Source organism: Canis lupus, chromosome 10, assembly GCF_003254725.2.
Source record: "Canis lupus dingo isolate Sandy chromosome 10, ASM325472v2, whole genome shotgun sequence".
Taxonomy (NCBI): domain Eukaryota; kingdom Metazoa; phylum Chordata; class Mammalia; order Carnivora; family Canidae; genus Canis; species Canis lupus.
Genome location: NC_064252.1, coordinates 44,735,273 through 44,749,448, shown reverse-complemented (window position 1 = coordinate 44,749,448; position 14,176 = coordinate 44,735,273). Strand labels below are relative to the sequence as shown.

At 40.6% G+C, this 14,176-nt stretch overlaps 1 protein-coding gene across 1 annotated transcript in view; it reads right to left on the bottom strand.

Annotated features, from left to right (window-relative positions):
- Positions 1-7,867, bottom strand: part of MGAT4A (alpha-1,3-mannosyl-glycoprotein 4-beta-N-acetylglucosaminyltransferase A) — a 154,987-nt gene extending 147,120 nt beyond the window's left edge. The window contains exon 1 of the mRNA XM_049115846.1: positions 7,735-7,867. The gene's annotated coding sequence lies outside the window, so the exon portion shown is untranslated. The remainder of the gene's footprint in view (positions 1-7,734) is intronic.
- Positions 7,868-14,176: the final 6,309 nt, after the last annotated feature.

Here is a 14,176-nt window from a genome sequence, read left to right as displayed (position 1 = left end):
GCCGGGCAGGCCTCTTGTTGCTCTAGCACTGCCTTAAATTAAAGGAGAGGCCTTCTGAATCCTGACCTGGAATTCCTCCCTTTTCTCCTGAGCCCCTGCCCCCTTGGTCAAGCCTTGGTAATGTAATACAGAAACCAGGGGATAGGGGCTTTGCACGCATTGTCTTACAAATGAGGGCATGTGGTCGGAAAAGAGCTTCTGTGATTCCTGCTCCTGCTTCCTCTTCTCTCTTGGCATCTGGAGAACTTCGAGTAACAAGAAGTACAAAAAAGAAGAGGGGTCTAAAACACGAATCAAGTGGCAAAAAGTGTCTTGTTCTGGAAATCATAATAATTATATATGCTATGCAACGTGCACAGTGTGGTGAGGGGGAGAGAAAGCAAAAGAGGAGCACAGGAAAATAAAAGGCAGAGTTCCTTCCCACAAAGGACCCATTTATAGAGGCACAAACAAGATTGGAAACTATAAACAGCATGGTTGAATTGGACCCAGAGAAGGGTTCATTCAGTCCCCAAATTTAAAAAACAGATTTCCACAATAAAATTGGAGAATTGGACTTCTAGTGAAAAATCAGAGGACGCAATGATCCCAGATGTGTATCCTTACAGGCAACAACCTGTTTGGGTCTGGAGTGCTGGGCATTCCCCACTTGGGAACAGTCCACACCGCTCCCTGTTGCCTTACTCTTGAGCACTGTAACTTCATGAGCATTGTAGCAGATCACGTATAAATGTGTCATCCCTGACAGGAACACCAGAGCCACAAAATTAGAGGATGACTGTGTAAATTCAACAAAAGACCACTTATATAGCCATCACGAATACTTGTGGAGAGAGGAAGAGCATAAATCAATTCCATAAATTATCTCAATTCACTCAAGAGCACTGGGCTGAGGCTGAGGAATTCATTCATCTTCTGGCAGTTGGACAAGGAGGCCTAATTGTAGTGGCCAACCTCCAGTTTCTAGGCCCACTTGGAAGAGAACCAAATCTAGGATGGGGCCTTCTGTACACAGCTGCTGAGCGCGGGGGTCAAAGAGGGGAGCACAGGTCCTGCTCTGACATCAACCTTCAACAGAAGAGCGCCAAGGCGGAATCCATGAATAATTCATATCACAACCAGATAGATGCTCAGTGAGCTTCAATGGCAATGAATTACCTTGTGTGCATTTCCTGCCTACACATCAGTCCATCTTTTCACCAATGTCTGGGGCAAGTGTATGAATGGGCACATTCTCTAACGCCTCTGCTTTAGGCAAGGCAGTTTCAGGATCTTGGCCCAGGTTCCCAAATATCTGACTTGCTATTTACAAACTGTATACCCTAAGATTGCGAATAACTCATGACTAAAAACATGCCCTTGCTAGAGAGGAATCTGGATGGAAGAGAAGAACAATGTTTCTTTTAAAGCCTCTGGAAATTCATGTATGTCCAAGTCATGAGACTTGGGTGTTCTGGTGAGAAAATGTGGTGGGAGAGGAACAAAATCATTTATAGAACACCCGCTATTTGGGCACTTTACACGTGTTCTCACTGCTAACTTCACTGTCCAGATGGAGAGACGGGTTCTGTGATACCACCGTCCAGCTGAAATATAGCGTGAATCACATTTGTAATTTAAGACTGTCTCATTACCACATTTTAAAAAGGTAAAAATAGGGGTACCTGGATGGCTCAGTGGTTGAGTGTCTGCATTTGGCTCAGGGCATGATCCTGGAGTCCTGGGATCGAGTTCTGCATCAGGCTCCCCATGAGGAGCCGGCTTCTCCCTCTGCCTGTGTCTCTGCCTCTTTCTTTGTGTCTCTCATGAATAAATAAATAAAATCTTAAAAAAATTAAATTAAAAAAATGAAAGGTAAAAATAAAAGGGTGAAATGAGTTTGAATAATGTTTTACTTAACTCAATGTATCCCAAATAATCATTTATAAATGATTTGTATAATGATTTGTAATATGAAAAATTACAAATGAGATATTTTACATTCTTTTTTCAGACTAAGTCTTTGGAGCCCAAGACAGAGTTTACACTTAGAGCACATCTCCATTTGAACCAGTCACATACCAAGTGCTCCGCTCAATAGCCACGTGCGACTGTCACACAATACTGTGGGATTGAGCAGCCCAGCTCTGAGAGATTGACACACTCAAAGTTGTGTGACCTTGGGAAAATTGCTTCACTTTCCTGGTCCCCCATTTCCTTATCATGAAATGTGAAGAGTAATAGTTGGGTAAAGCATGAAGGCACAGTTCCTCCAAGGTCTTACAATAACAGATTAGCAGGACACAGAGGCCGTTGTTATGTGGTGGCAGGATGGTGGCAGACAAATGGCAAAATGGCATACATGACATATTTACAAGTTATATCTCAAATCTAGGTGACACAGCTTATTAGTGGCAGTTTTCGCAACCACATAGACTTCAGAGTGACAGATGGGAGTATTCCGGGCCTGGGCAGCCCCCATCTGGGGCTTCCAGCAACCTGTCAGGCCTTCACCTGGACAGGCAAAATTCTAATGCCAACAGCCACTAGCATCTTCTATGAGGAGCTGGGGAGATGAAAACAACCCTCCTTAATAACCTTATTACAATGAACTATAACTTGTCTAAGATTTGTGTGTCAGATATTTATTACTACTAATTACTAATTATTACTGTACCAAAATAACAAAACACATGCAAAAATGCTATATCCAGCTCATTTGAACATTCATGTGTTCAATTCTATTGAGACTGATCACATTGTCTTTTTTGTTTTGTTTTTACTATTTTTTTACGTTTTTATTTAAATTCCAGTTAGTTAACATACAGCATAATATTGGTTTCAAGTGTAGAATTTAGTGATTCAACACTTACATACAACACCCAGTGTTCATCACCCCAAGTGCCCTCCTTCATCCCTATCACTTCCCCTGCGGTAACCATCAGTTCTCTATAGTTAAGAGTCTGTTTCTTGGTTTGTCTCTCTTTTTTCCCTATGTTTATTTGCTTTGCTTTTTAAATTCCACATGAGTGAAATTGTATGGTACTTGTCTTTTTCTGACTTATTTCACTTAACATAATACTCTCTAGTTCTATTCATAGTTGCAAATTTCATTATTTTCTATGACTAAGTAATATTCTACTGTGTGTGTGTGTGTGTCTGTGTATGCCACATCTTCTTTATCCACTCATCAGTCAATGAACGCTTGGGCTGTTTCCATAGTTTGGCTATTGTAGGTAATGTTTCTATAAACATAAAGGTGCATGACTCCCTTTGCATTAGTATTTTTGTATTATTTGGGTAACTATCTAGTAGCACAATTGCTGGATCATAGGGTAGTTCTATTTTCAACTTTTTGAGGAAACTCCATACTATTTACCAGAGTAGTGGCACCAGCTTGAATTCCCACCAACAGGGCAAAAATGTTCCCTTATCTCCACATCCTCACCAACACCACACCTGTTGTTTCTATGTTGTTGATTTTAGCCATTCTGACAGGTGTGAGATATTACCTCATTGTACTTTTGATTTGTATTTCCCTGAGGATGAGTGATGTTGAGCATATTTCATGTGTCTGTTGGCCATCTGGATGTCTTTTTTGGAAGAATGCCTAGTCATGTCTTCTGCCCATTTTTTAATGGGATTGTTTTTTGAGTGTTGAGTTTGATAAGTTCTTTATACATTTTGGATACTAACCCTTTATCAGATATGTCATTTGCATCTTCTCCCATTTAGTAGGTTGTCTTTTAGTTTTGTTGTTTCCTTTGTTGTGTAGAAGCTTTTTATTTTGATAAAATCCCAACAGTTCATTTTTGCTTTTGTTTCCCTTGCCTCAGGAGATATATCTAGAAAGAAGTTGCTATGGCTCATGTCAAAAAGGTTACTGCCTATGTTTTTCTCTAGGATTTTTATGGCTTCAGGTCTCACATTTAGGTCTTTCATCCATTTTGAATTTATTTTGTTTATAGCGTAAGGAAGTGGGGCAGTTTCATTCTTTTCATGTTGCTGTCTGGTTTTCTCGACTACTTTTTTCCCCATTGAATATTCTTTCCTGCTTTGTTGAGGATTGATTGACCATATAGTTGTGGATTCATTTTTGGGTTTTCTATTCTGTTCTATTGATCCATATGTCTGTTTTTGTGCCACTACCATCCTGTTTTGATCACTACAGCTTTGTAGTATAACTTGAAATCTGGAATTGTGATACCTCCAGCTTTGTTTTTCTTTCTCTAGGCTGCTTTGGGTATTCAGGGGTCTGTTGTGGTTTCTACAAATTTTAGGATTGTTTGTTCCAGCTCTGGGAAAAAATGCTGATGGTATTTTGATAGGGATTGCATTAAATGTATAGGGTAGTATAGACATTTTAACAATATTTGTTCTCCCAATCCACGAGCATGGAATATCTTTCCATTTCTTTGAGTCAGCTTCAATTTCTCTCATCGGTGTTGTATAATTTTCAGAGTACAGGCTTTCACCTCTTTGGTTAGGTTTATTCCTGGGTATCATATGGTTTTTGGTATGATTACATATGGGATTGATTCCTTCATTTCTCTGTTGCTTCATTATTGGCATATAGAAATGCAACAGATTTCTGTACATTGATTTTATAACCTACAATGTCGCTGAATTTGTGTATCAGTTCTAGCAGTTTTTGGGGTGGAGTCTTTTAGGTTTTCTATATAGAGTATCATGTCATCCGCAAACAGTGGAAATTTGACTTCTTCTTTGCCAATTTGGATATCTTTTATTTCTTTTTGTTGTCTGATTGCTGAGGCTAGGACATGCAGTACTGTGTTAAGTGGCTGGTGAGAGTGGACATCCCTGCCTTGTTCCTGTTCATGGAGGAAAAGTTTGCAGTTTTTTTCCCATTAGGAAAATACTAGCTGTGGGTTTTTCATATATGGTCTTTACTATGTTGAGGTATATTCCCTCTAAACCCACTTTGTTGAGGGTTTTTTATCATGAATGGATGCTGTACTTTGTCGATGCCTTTTCTGCATCTATTGAAATGATCATGAATCTCATCCTTTTACTAATGTGGTGTATCACGTTGATTGATTTGCAAATATTGAACCACTCTTGCAACCCAGGAATAAATCCCACTTGATCATGGTGAATGGTTTTTTTAATATATATTGTTGGATTTGGTTTGCTAGTATTTTGAGAAGTTTTGCATCCATGTTCGTTAGGGATATTGGCCTGTAGTTCTCTTTTTTTAGTGAAGTCTTTACCTGGTTTTGGTATTGGGATAATGTGGGCCTCATACAATGAATTTGGAAGTTTTTCCATCCTTTTCTATTTTTTGGAATAGTTTGAGAAGAATAAGTATTAAGTCTTCTTTAAATGTTTGATTAATTTCCCTGTGAAGCCATTTGGCCCTGAATTTTTGTTTGTTGGGAGATTTTTTTTTTTTTTTTTTTTTTTTTTTTTTTTTTTTTGTTGGGAGATTTTTGATTACTAACTCAATTTCTTTGCTCGTTATGGGTGTGTTCAAGTTTTCTATCTCTTCCTATTTTAGCTTTGGTAGTTTATATGTTTCTAGGAATCAGGTTGTCTTTTTAATATAAGTATTCAGAGAATTTACATTCTTAACATTAGATCTTAGCTAAAGAGTCAGCTAGGATGATAATTTAATATAAATGAGAAGATCTTTATCATCAAAGGTGAAGTTTATTCTGATAAAATAGAAAGCTCCAGTATAGAATAAGATGCAGCATAAAAATATTGCAAATAGAAATGGGACAGAGCAGGGACTAGACTCAGATCCCTTCAACCTTAAAGGCAATATCCAGCATTCCTCCAGCCTCTATAAGGAAAAAAAAAGAAAAGTTCAAACTCTATACCTCTTAAGTATGCCATCTTGCAGAAATGCAGAGAGAGGATGCTCACTGAAAGGAGGATGTTCACTACAAAGATTGGTGAAGACCAGACCAAACCAGTCTGCTCCAAGGTGGACCCCAGTGTTGACCTTTCACCAACTTTCCCCCTTATTATAATACTAAAAAACACCACCCCCCCATGGAGATTTAACATGCTAATGAGACAGAGGACACAAGAAGCATGACCTTTAACTGCACAGGTTCTAATAAATCCCTGTTTCTACATGTTTTGAAGATGCCCTTTCCCACTTGAGTGTCTAAAAACTCTCCCTGAGGGGCACCTGGGTGTTTCAGTGGTTGAGCGTCTGCCTTCAGCTCAGGTCCTGATCCCAGGGTTCTGGGATCAAGTCCCACATCAAGCTCCCAACAGGGAGCCTGCTCCTCCTTCTGCCTATGTCTCTGCTTCTCTCTGTGTGTCTTTTATGAATAAATAACATCTTTTAAAAAATTAAAATAATAAGAAAAAATAAAAAAACTCTCCCTGACCTCTGCTCGGGGAGTCAGCCTGAGGACACCTTGCTCTGTGCTGTCTCCCTTGCGCTGACCATGAGCTTGGATAAAGCCTTACCTGAAACTCACATTTGGCCTCTTGTCAATTTCTATTGTTTAGGGAGCCCAAGGGCCAGGTATGGTATCATATTTGGAGGGACCCTGCCAGGACCCCAGGGGTTCTTTTTCCCCATCCAGGAGAATGTGGGACCCCCTGGGTCAGCCAGATGCAAGCCCTTGCAGCTGACCAGCCATCTCCTAAACGTTTATTTCTGTGTCACTGCTGCCTCTCCTGTCATGGGGTTCCCACTACTCTCATTCAGACAATATTTTTCCCTTTTCCCTTCCTTCCTAAACATCTAACCTCCCTCTCTCTTCTTTTCCATGCTCTTTCCCCTCCTTCTCATACTGCGGGCTGCCTCTAAGAGGCCACTGCTGGACTCCACCCAGCCTCTGAGAATGTGCCCCAGCACCGCAACCAACCAGCCCAAGTGGGAGTGGCCACCAAGTACCCACAGACCTGGGTGGCCCAAGATTTCCCCAACGCCAGACTCATGAGACCAGTGCATATGTAACCCTCACATCATGGATTGGCTAGAAATCTGATAGTCACAGGAAACTCCTTTTTTTTCTTGTCTTTAGTTGCCTGATTAGACCCTTGCAGGAAGGCGGGTTGAGCCTGATTCCCTGGGCCTGATCACCCAGGGACCAGTGAGAGTGCTGCCTCCCTCCACCGGCCACCGTTTGGTTCCTTTGAATAGACATCTGTGTGGGATAAGTGGAAAGCCATTTCTTTCTTTCTCTCTCCTTTTTCCTTCTTGTCTTCCAGCTCCCTCCATTTTGCCCACTGTCCACTTCTAACCTGGAGGTTCTGTTTTGCTACCCAACTTGAAACACCTGGGTACTTCTCTATCCTCTGTTCTCATCTGTGGAGAGAACTGTGTGGACTTCTCTGTCTCCTGTTTAGTCAGATTTATCACCTGGTTAGATCTCGCTGCCTCTGTGAAGACCACCCAAACTGGGGTGCCTGGATGGCTAAGTTGGATAAGTCTGCCTTCAGCTCAGGTCACAATCTCAGGGTCCTGGGATCAAGCCCTGCACTGGGCTCCCTGCTCAGTGGGGAGTTGCTTCTCCATCTGCCCCTCTCCTCTTCATGTTCTATCTCTCTATCTTTAAGTAAATAACTAAGATATTAAAAAAAAAAAAGACCACCTAAATAATACCTGGGCTCGCAGGGAAGCTATACTTTAACATTTACCGAGGTAAAAATTACTGGACAAAACCTTAGAGCACAGCCTCTATTTCTACCTCAAGCACACATTGTACATCTGCTTCATTTAAAAAAATAACCAGGGATCCCCGGGTGGCGTAGCGGTTTGGAGCCTACCTTTGGCCCAGGGCGCGGTCCTGGAGACCCGGAATTGAGTCCCACATCGGGCTCCCGGTGCATGGAGCCTGCTTCTCCCTCTGCCTGTGTCTCTGCCTCTCTGTCTCTGTGTGTGACTATCATAAATTAAAAAAAAAAAAAAAGAAATTAAAAAAATAACCAAAATGGAACATTAACATAAAGATTAAAACCTCAAGTTCCCACGAGACTGAAGTCATGGAGCCTTGCACAGACTGGAAAGGTTAAGATAAGGTCTGCAACTTTCTGAAATCTCCTTTGTCTAATGATTTGTAACTTTTTATGTTAACCCTGCATCAACTGTTCCTTCCCTGGAGCACTTCTTCTTTTTGAAGATTGTGTACCCAAAGCAGTTGTCTTAACTTGGGCTCAAATAAAATTATTTTCCTTCTACTTTAAAATTTAAAAAAAGGTGGGGGGAGATCCCCGGGTGGCTCAGAGATTTAGCGCCTGCCTTTGGCCCAGGGCACGATCCTGGAGTCCCGGGATCAAGTCCTGTGTTGGGCTCCTGGCATGGAGCCTGCTTCTCCCTCCTCTTGTGTCTCTGTCTCTCTCTCTCTCTATGTCTATCATAAATAAATAAATAAATAAATAAATAAATAAATAAATAAATAAATCTTTAAAATAAAAAAAAAAAGTTTGTTCATTTAAGGTTTGTTGCCTTAACTAAAAGAGGCATGTCTTTAGAGTTATCAGCATTACAATATTTCTTGGCATAGTCAGCAGGATAACAGAGCAACTGGCCTGAGAACACCTTGGGGTTTTCTGGAACCTGGCATTCAGTGCCAGCACAGGCCCTTTGGGCCCCTCTGGCTTCTCAGCACCTCACAGATGCATGGATGAGTTCTCCTGATACCTAGACCTCCTCAATTTGAGCCCATAGTCCTGATGTTTATTTGAGCTGTTAGGGGCTCCCGGTAATGTTCTGTAGGTGGGCATAACCTAGAGGGGCTAAACCTGATGGGTTGATTGTTTTCATGTGACATTGTACTAATTGATGTTATTAACATAAAGCTTGAGTAAATGTTCTGGCTAGAAATATGAGTGACGAAGTCATCCAGCTCCAGAGAGAAATTACTCAGAAGTGACTCTGTGCCAGTCTCTCCTTGAAGGCAGAGAATCGGCCGGGCTATGCGGCACCTTCTATGTGTATCTGTTTCTGGAATCTGTACAAAGCTGAGAGAACTTAATTCCAATCCATCTCAGAGCCCGCTGGCGTGAGTTCTGACTGATAGGTGTGCTAACAGTTATGATCCTGTATCTAAAAGGAAATGATGTTTTTCCATTGTCACACTGCCTGGCCTATGTATATGTTAAACTAAGAGAAAAGATAGCCACTAAAGGCTCTCTTGGATTCCTTGCTCCCATGTGGTTGCCTTCACAAAGGGGGTTTTGGTTTGATTCTCTTCGCTTATCAAGAAAGCCATTTGGTTCAGTAGGTGAAGCTCCAACTTTTGGGGGAAGAAAAAATGCTAACAGGGGTACTCTGGGCTTCATTTATGGTTCTTTCTGAGCTTTTGCCTAGGAAGATGGGGAATACTCCTGTTCTCCCACCACCACCATCCCCCCCCACCCACCCACCCAAATGTCCTTTAGGACATGAAATAAATGGTTCAGAGGAAAAGCCTGTTTGCAAGAGGGAGAGACAAGAGGCAGAATAAGGAAGGTTAGTGCAAACTTTAAATCTGCCTCTGGCCTAGCCAGCTGCACCCCTGTCATCTCTGCACCCACACGCCCCCATTCTATTTCTGCACCATCACCAGCATGACTCGAGTAGCCAGCTTCTATACCATCCCTGATGCCTCCAGCACCATGGCTCTTGTTTCTCCTACCCTCAGTATCAAGGAGCAAAAAACACCCCAAGCTGTTGTGTACTTCCTTATGAGGTTCAAACTAAAGCACTTCACGTATCAACATGAATGGGCCTCTGGACTCAAAGCGCCCACTTCAGATTTCCCCATCGGAGTCCTCCCAGGAGTTCCCACTGGGGAACAAATTGATGACTTTTTAGTGGACACAGGCACAACACATTTGGTAGTAAAGTTAATTTAGGTTTGTTGCCTTAACTAAAAGAGGCATGTCTTTAGAGTTATCAGCATTACACATAACTCTTCTAGTCTACCAAGGTTTACTAAAGGTCAGATAAGCTCATGTTATCCCTGTTGCAATTTGTCAAAAAAAAGAGGACTTTAAATGATGGTTAATTTTTGTCTGTCTCTCAAAGCTTTCATGGGTAATTGGTAAGAACAAGCAGATTGACAAAGCAAAAATATTTATAGCTTTCACAATCTTTAGTAACCTAAAACTCTGAAGTTTTGCTAAGTTAAAAGTTAGTTTTGTTAAGTTCATTAGATATCTAAGTCTTTTCCAAATGAAACAGACTACTAGAGCATTAATAGACCATTGATTACCGAACCTACTTAGGCTTTTTTTTTTTTTTTTTTTTTTACTTTGGCTTATTATAAGAGAAACTAAAGATAAATTTAGGTCTGCTAGTAAGCATGTCTTATGCTTTATTGAAAGTTGTACTATAAAAAAAGAACCCATATTTCTAAAAATTATGAACACTATGCATAAATTTTGAATCTAAAGAATTCTGATGTAACAATAGCTTACTGCTGAGTTTTTACTAGAAACTGAGATTTCTAAGAATTAAAGTTCTGATAAATGGAATTGATACTACTAGGAATGATAAGGAAAACAACTCTGTATGCAAGGAAAGTAAGATATGTTTTTTATAAGAAAGGTATGAGAAATGAAAATATACTTCTGTTGAGGAAAGAGAAAATAATTTTGTCCTAAAATGACACTGGTTATTTAGAGAAGGCTTAGGACACAATCTAAATTTAAAAAAAATATATAGAAAGCTTGTGAAAAGAGGATCTTTAGAATTGTATGTATGGTAGACTGACTAAGACTGAGATAAATGAGTTTTAAAAGTACCCTGGTCGGGCACCTAGGTGGCTCAGGCAGTTAAGTGTCTGCCTTTTCGGGGTCCTGGGATTGCGACCCCCCCAAATCTCCCCACTCAGCGGGGAGTCTGCTTCTCCCTCTGTGCCTCCCCCTACCAAGGCTCTTTCTCTCTCAAATAAATAAAAATTTTAAAAAATTAAATACTCTCATATGAGATTAAAATTTGGCTTTTCTCTGTTAAAAACAAGATTTTCTTACCTTGTTGTTCTGCTCTTTGTAAGAATTTGTAAACAAAGATTCTCTTTGTCTTTCCAGAAAAACAAAGTTTCTATGTTTTGTCTTTATCAGGTCTTTGATTATTTAATTTAAAAGGCTAGGTTTTGCTAACAACTATGTAACATCCAGCAATTGCACTACTAGGTATTTACCCAGAGAATACAAAAATACTAATTCAAAGAGATACATGCGGGCAGCCCGGGTGGCGCAGTGGTTTGGCACCGCCTGCAGCTGGGGTGTGATCCTGGAGTCCCGGAATCGGGTCCCACGTCCGGCTACACGTCCGGCTCCCTGCATGGAGCCTGCTTCTCCCTCTGCCTGTGTGTCTGCCTCTCTCTCTCTCTCTCTGTGTGTGTCTATGAGTAAATAAATGAAATATTTTAAAAAAAGAGAGAGAGATACATGCACCCCAAAGTTTACAGTAGCATTAGATACAATAGCCCAACTATGGAAACAGCCCAAGTGAACATCAGCTGCTGAATGGAGAAGATGTGAGATATATATATGTACACACACTGGAATATTACTCAGCCATAAAAAGGAATGTATTTGCCTTTAGAATTTCTTGCTGCCCTCTTGGTTAAATAGATAAGTTTTGAGTTTTATAATGATTTTTTTATCCTGTTTTAGGCACATGACTTAAAACCTTCTGTTTTTCTTTTTTAATAAACTTTCCAAGACTCAAATTCTAAATAAAGTCCTTTTTGACTAATTAGGTTTGCTAACTGTTCCAGAAAGCGTATGAAATTCTTAAAGTTTTAATATGTCTTGTTATAATGTCATCAAGTATAATGCTAATTATTAAAATGTTGTATGTCACAGAAATAACTAGATTTCCTTGTCAACTGCATTATAATGAGCTCACATCAGCTTTTCAAACTTGTCCATGTTTGAGTCTTTTATTATTTCTAGTTATTGCTCAGATGCTCTTGACAATGTTTCATCTTCGAAAAGATACAGATTTCTGTTATCTTTAAGATCATAAAACTAAACTGGGTAAGAATTTCTAGAACTAATGGGAAAACTACATTTAAACAGAATAAGAATTAATAGTGTGGGGGGTAGATAAATTAAGAAAGATGACTATAGTTTTTATGACTCTTAGGTAAAAAATTGCTGTTCTCTAATGTTTACTTTTCCAGATTTAAGGAAACTTTTTCTCTTAAGATATCTATGTCTTACAGAAATATGTTACAACATCCCTTGTCAACAAATTGAAGTGTTTATCTTTTCTCTCTACCTCTCTCTCCAGAATTCAGAAACTCTCAGTGAATATCCTTTCTTTCGTGGCAATTATAATTGCTTGCATAAGTCCAATAAGAATCTGTTCTCCTTGGATACCATTGGAAACGTCGGTTATTTTACCAAGGCTTTGACTGGAATGCCGTATCTGAGGGAGACATATTTAGATGCACACATGACCAGGAAGCCTTAAGAAATTAATGTTGACTTTATGGAGTCAATAGAGCCCCCTGGAAATGTTGGCCTGATTCCTTGCTTCCAGAGTTCCCAGCAGTCTTACCAGGTGAGTAAAGAATGTCACTTCCTGGCAGGTGCAGGAGACCTCAGAATATATTGGGGACCTTGAGAAGAACAATATCCCCACAACTACAGGTATTGCAGGCAAATCCGACAGCAACTATTTGCCTTAGCATCTAGCCTTGATCTCAAGGTCCTGGGATCAAGCCCCACATCAGGCTCCCTGCTCAACAGAGAGTCTGCTTCTCCTTCTTCCTTTCCTACCACCCCCTGAAAAAAACAACCAAACATACAAACAAAAACCTGTATGGTCAGGGGCAATACAAACAAATGAGTATTAATTTGACTGTCTTTGACAAAAGTGAGGGTAACTTTAGAGAGACTACATGTCTTCAATAACACAACTTCATGAATGTTAGACTCTGGTTCCGGTTAACTGTCTTTAAATGTTTGTTGTTTGCTTCTCAAACTGAACTGGATCCTACATTGTTCTTGTTTCCAATATCTAGCTATGACTCTCTAAAATTAAAGCCTCCAATTTTCTTTCATTTTCGTGACTTGGAATCATTCAGAACCAGAACTAAAACTGTTCCTTTTCCTGAAGCCCTGCAAACTGAAGCCAGACAACTTGAGGTAAACTACAGAGAAATTGCCACAATGGCCCATGTTTACACAATCTTCGTGTCTATTACTCCGTGGGAATAATAAAAAGGTTCCATGGACATATGATTATTTAAACAGTTAGACAACGGGACAGACTCCCCGACAATTGTGTAAGCCTGCTATCACCGAGGTCCAGATCAGCAATAGGTTTGCTGACTGCCAAAACAGTCGGCTTGGTTGATTGTTTCCTTGAAAGGTCTAGCCAGGGAAGTCATTTACAACAATGCTGTCTTACAAAATGCCACAGTCACTGTGTTCACAGTGGTGACTGAAACAGGACAAGATTTTAAACTCATACAAAAATCTCTGGCTTCAGTGGTCTTAGACCACTGACTTGCCTTGGATAAATGCAATCACAAATACATCTGGTTGTTTCTTCATTAGTGTTTCTGGAGAGGTGGAACAAAGGGCTGACATCCTCCTCCAGCAGACTACGTGGCTACATAATTTTAACAACACCACCACTCAAACCATCTGGGACTCCATTCATGGTACCTACCAAATGCTACTTGTTTCTTGCCTTTCGTTGGGCCCTTAGTGGCCATTTTATTGCTGTTACTTTGGGGGCTCTTTTTTCAAAAAGATTTTATTTATTTCTTCATGAGAGACACAGAGAGAGAGGCAGAGACACAGGCAGAGGGAGTCCCGCAGGGAGCCTGCTGTGATACTCAATCCCAAGACCCTGGGATCACAACCTGAGCCGAAGGTAGATGCTCAAGTACTGAGCCACCCAGGTGTCCCTGGGCTCTGTCTTTTTAATCTCCTGGCAATTTTGGTGTCTTCCAGGTTTCAACAATTCCAAGTCAAGTGAGAGGTGACACAAGGTTTCCAACCTCTACCTTTATGGAAGGATCTGAATCCCTATAAATCATTAGAACAGTCAGGGAGAGATTTTTACACCTCCAGAGTAGGATAGGGACTTAGCCCCTGCTCAGCAGGAAGCAGTTTCAGAAGATGAGACCTCTGGCCCTGTCTCCTTAGGAATAAGGAAGGTAAAGTCTCTCAGAGGAGAGTGAGACAGAGCAAGGACTGGACTCAGATCCCCTCAACCCTGAAGACAAAATCCAGCACTTCTTGACTGCCTCCATAAGGG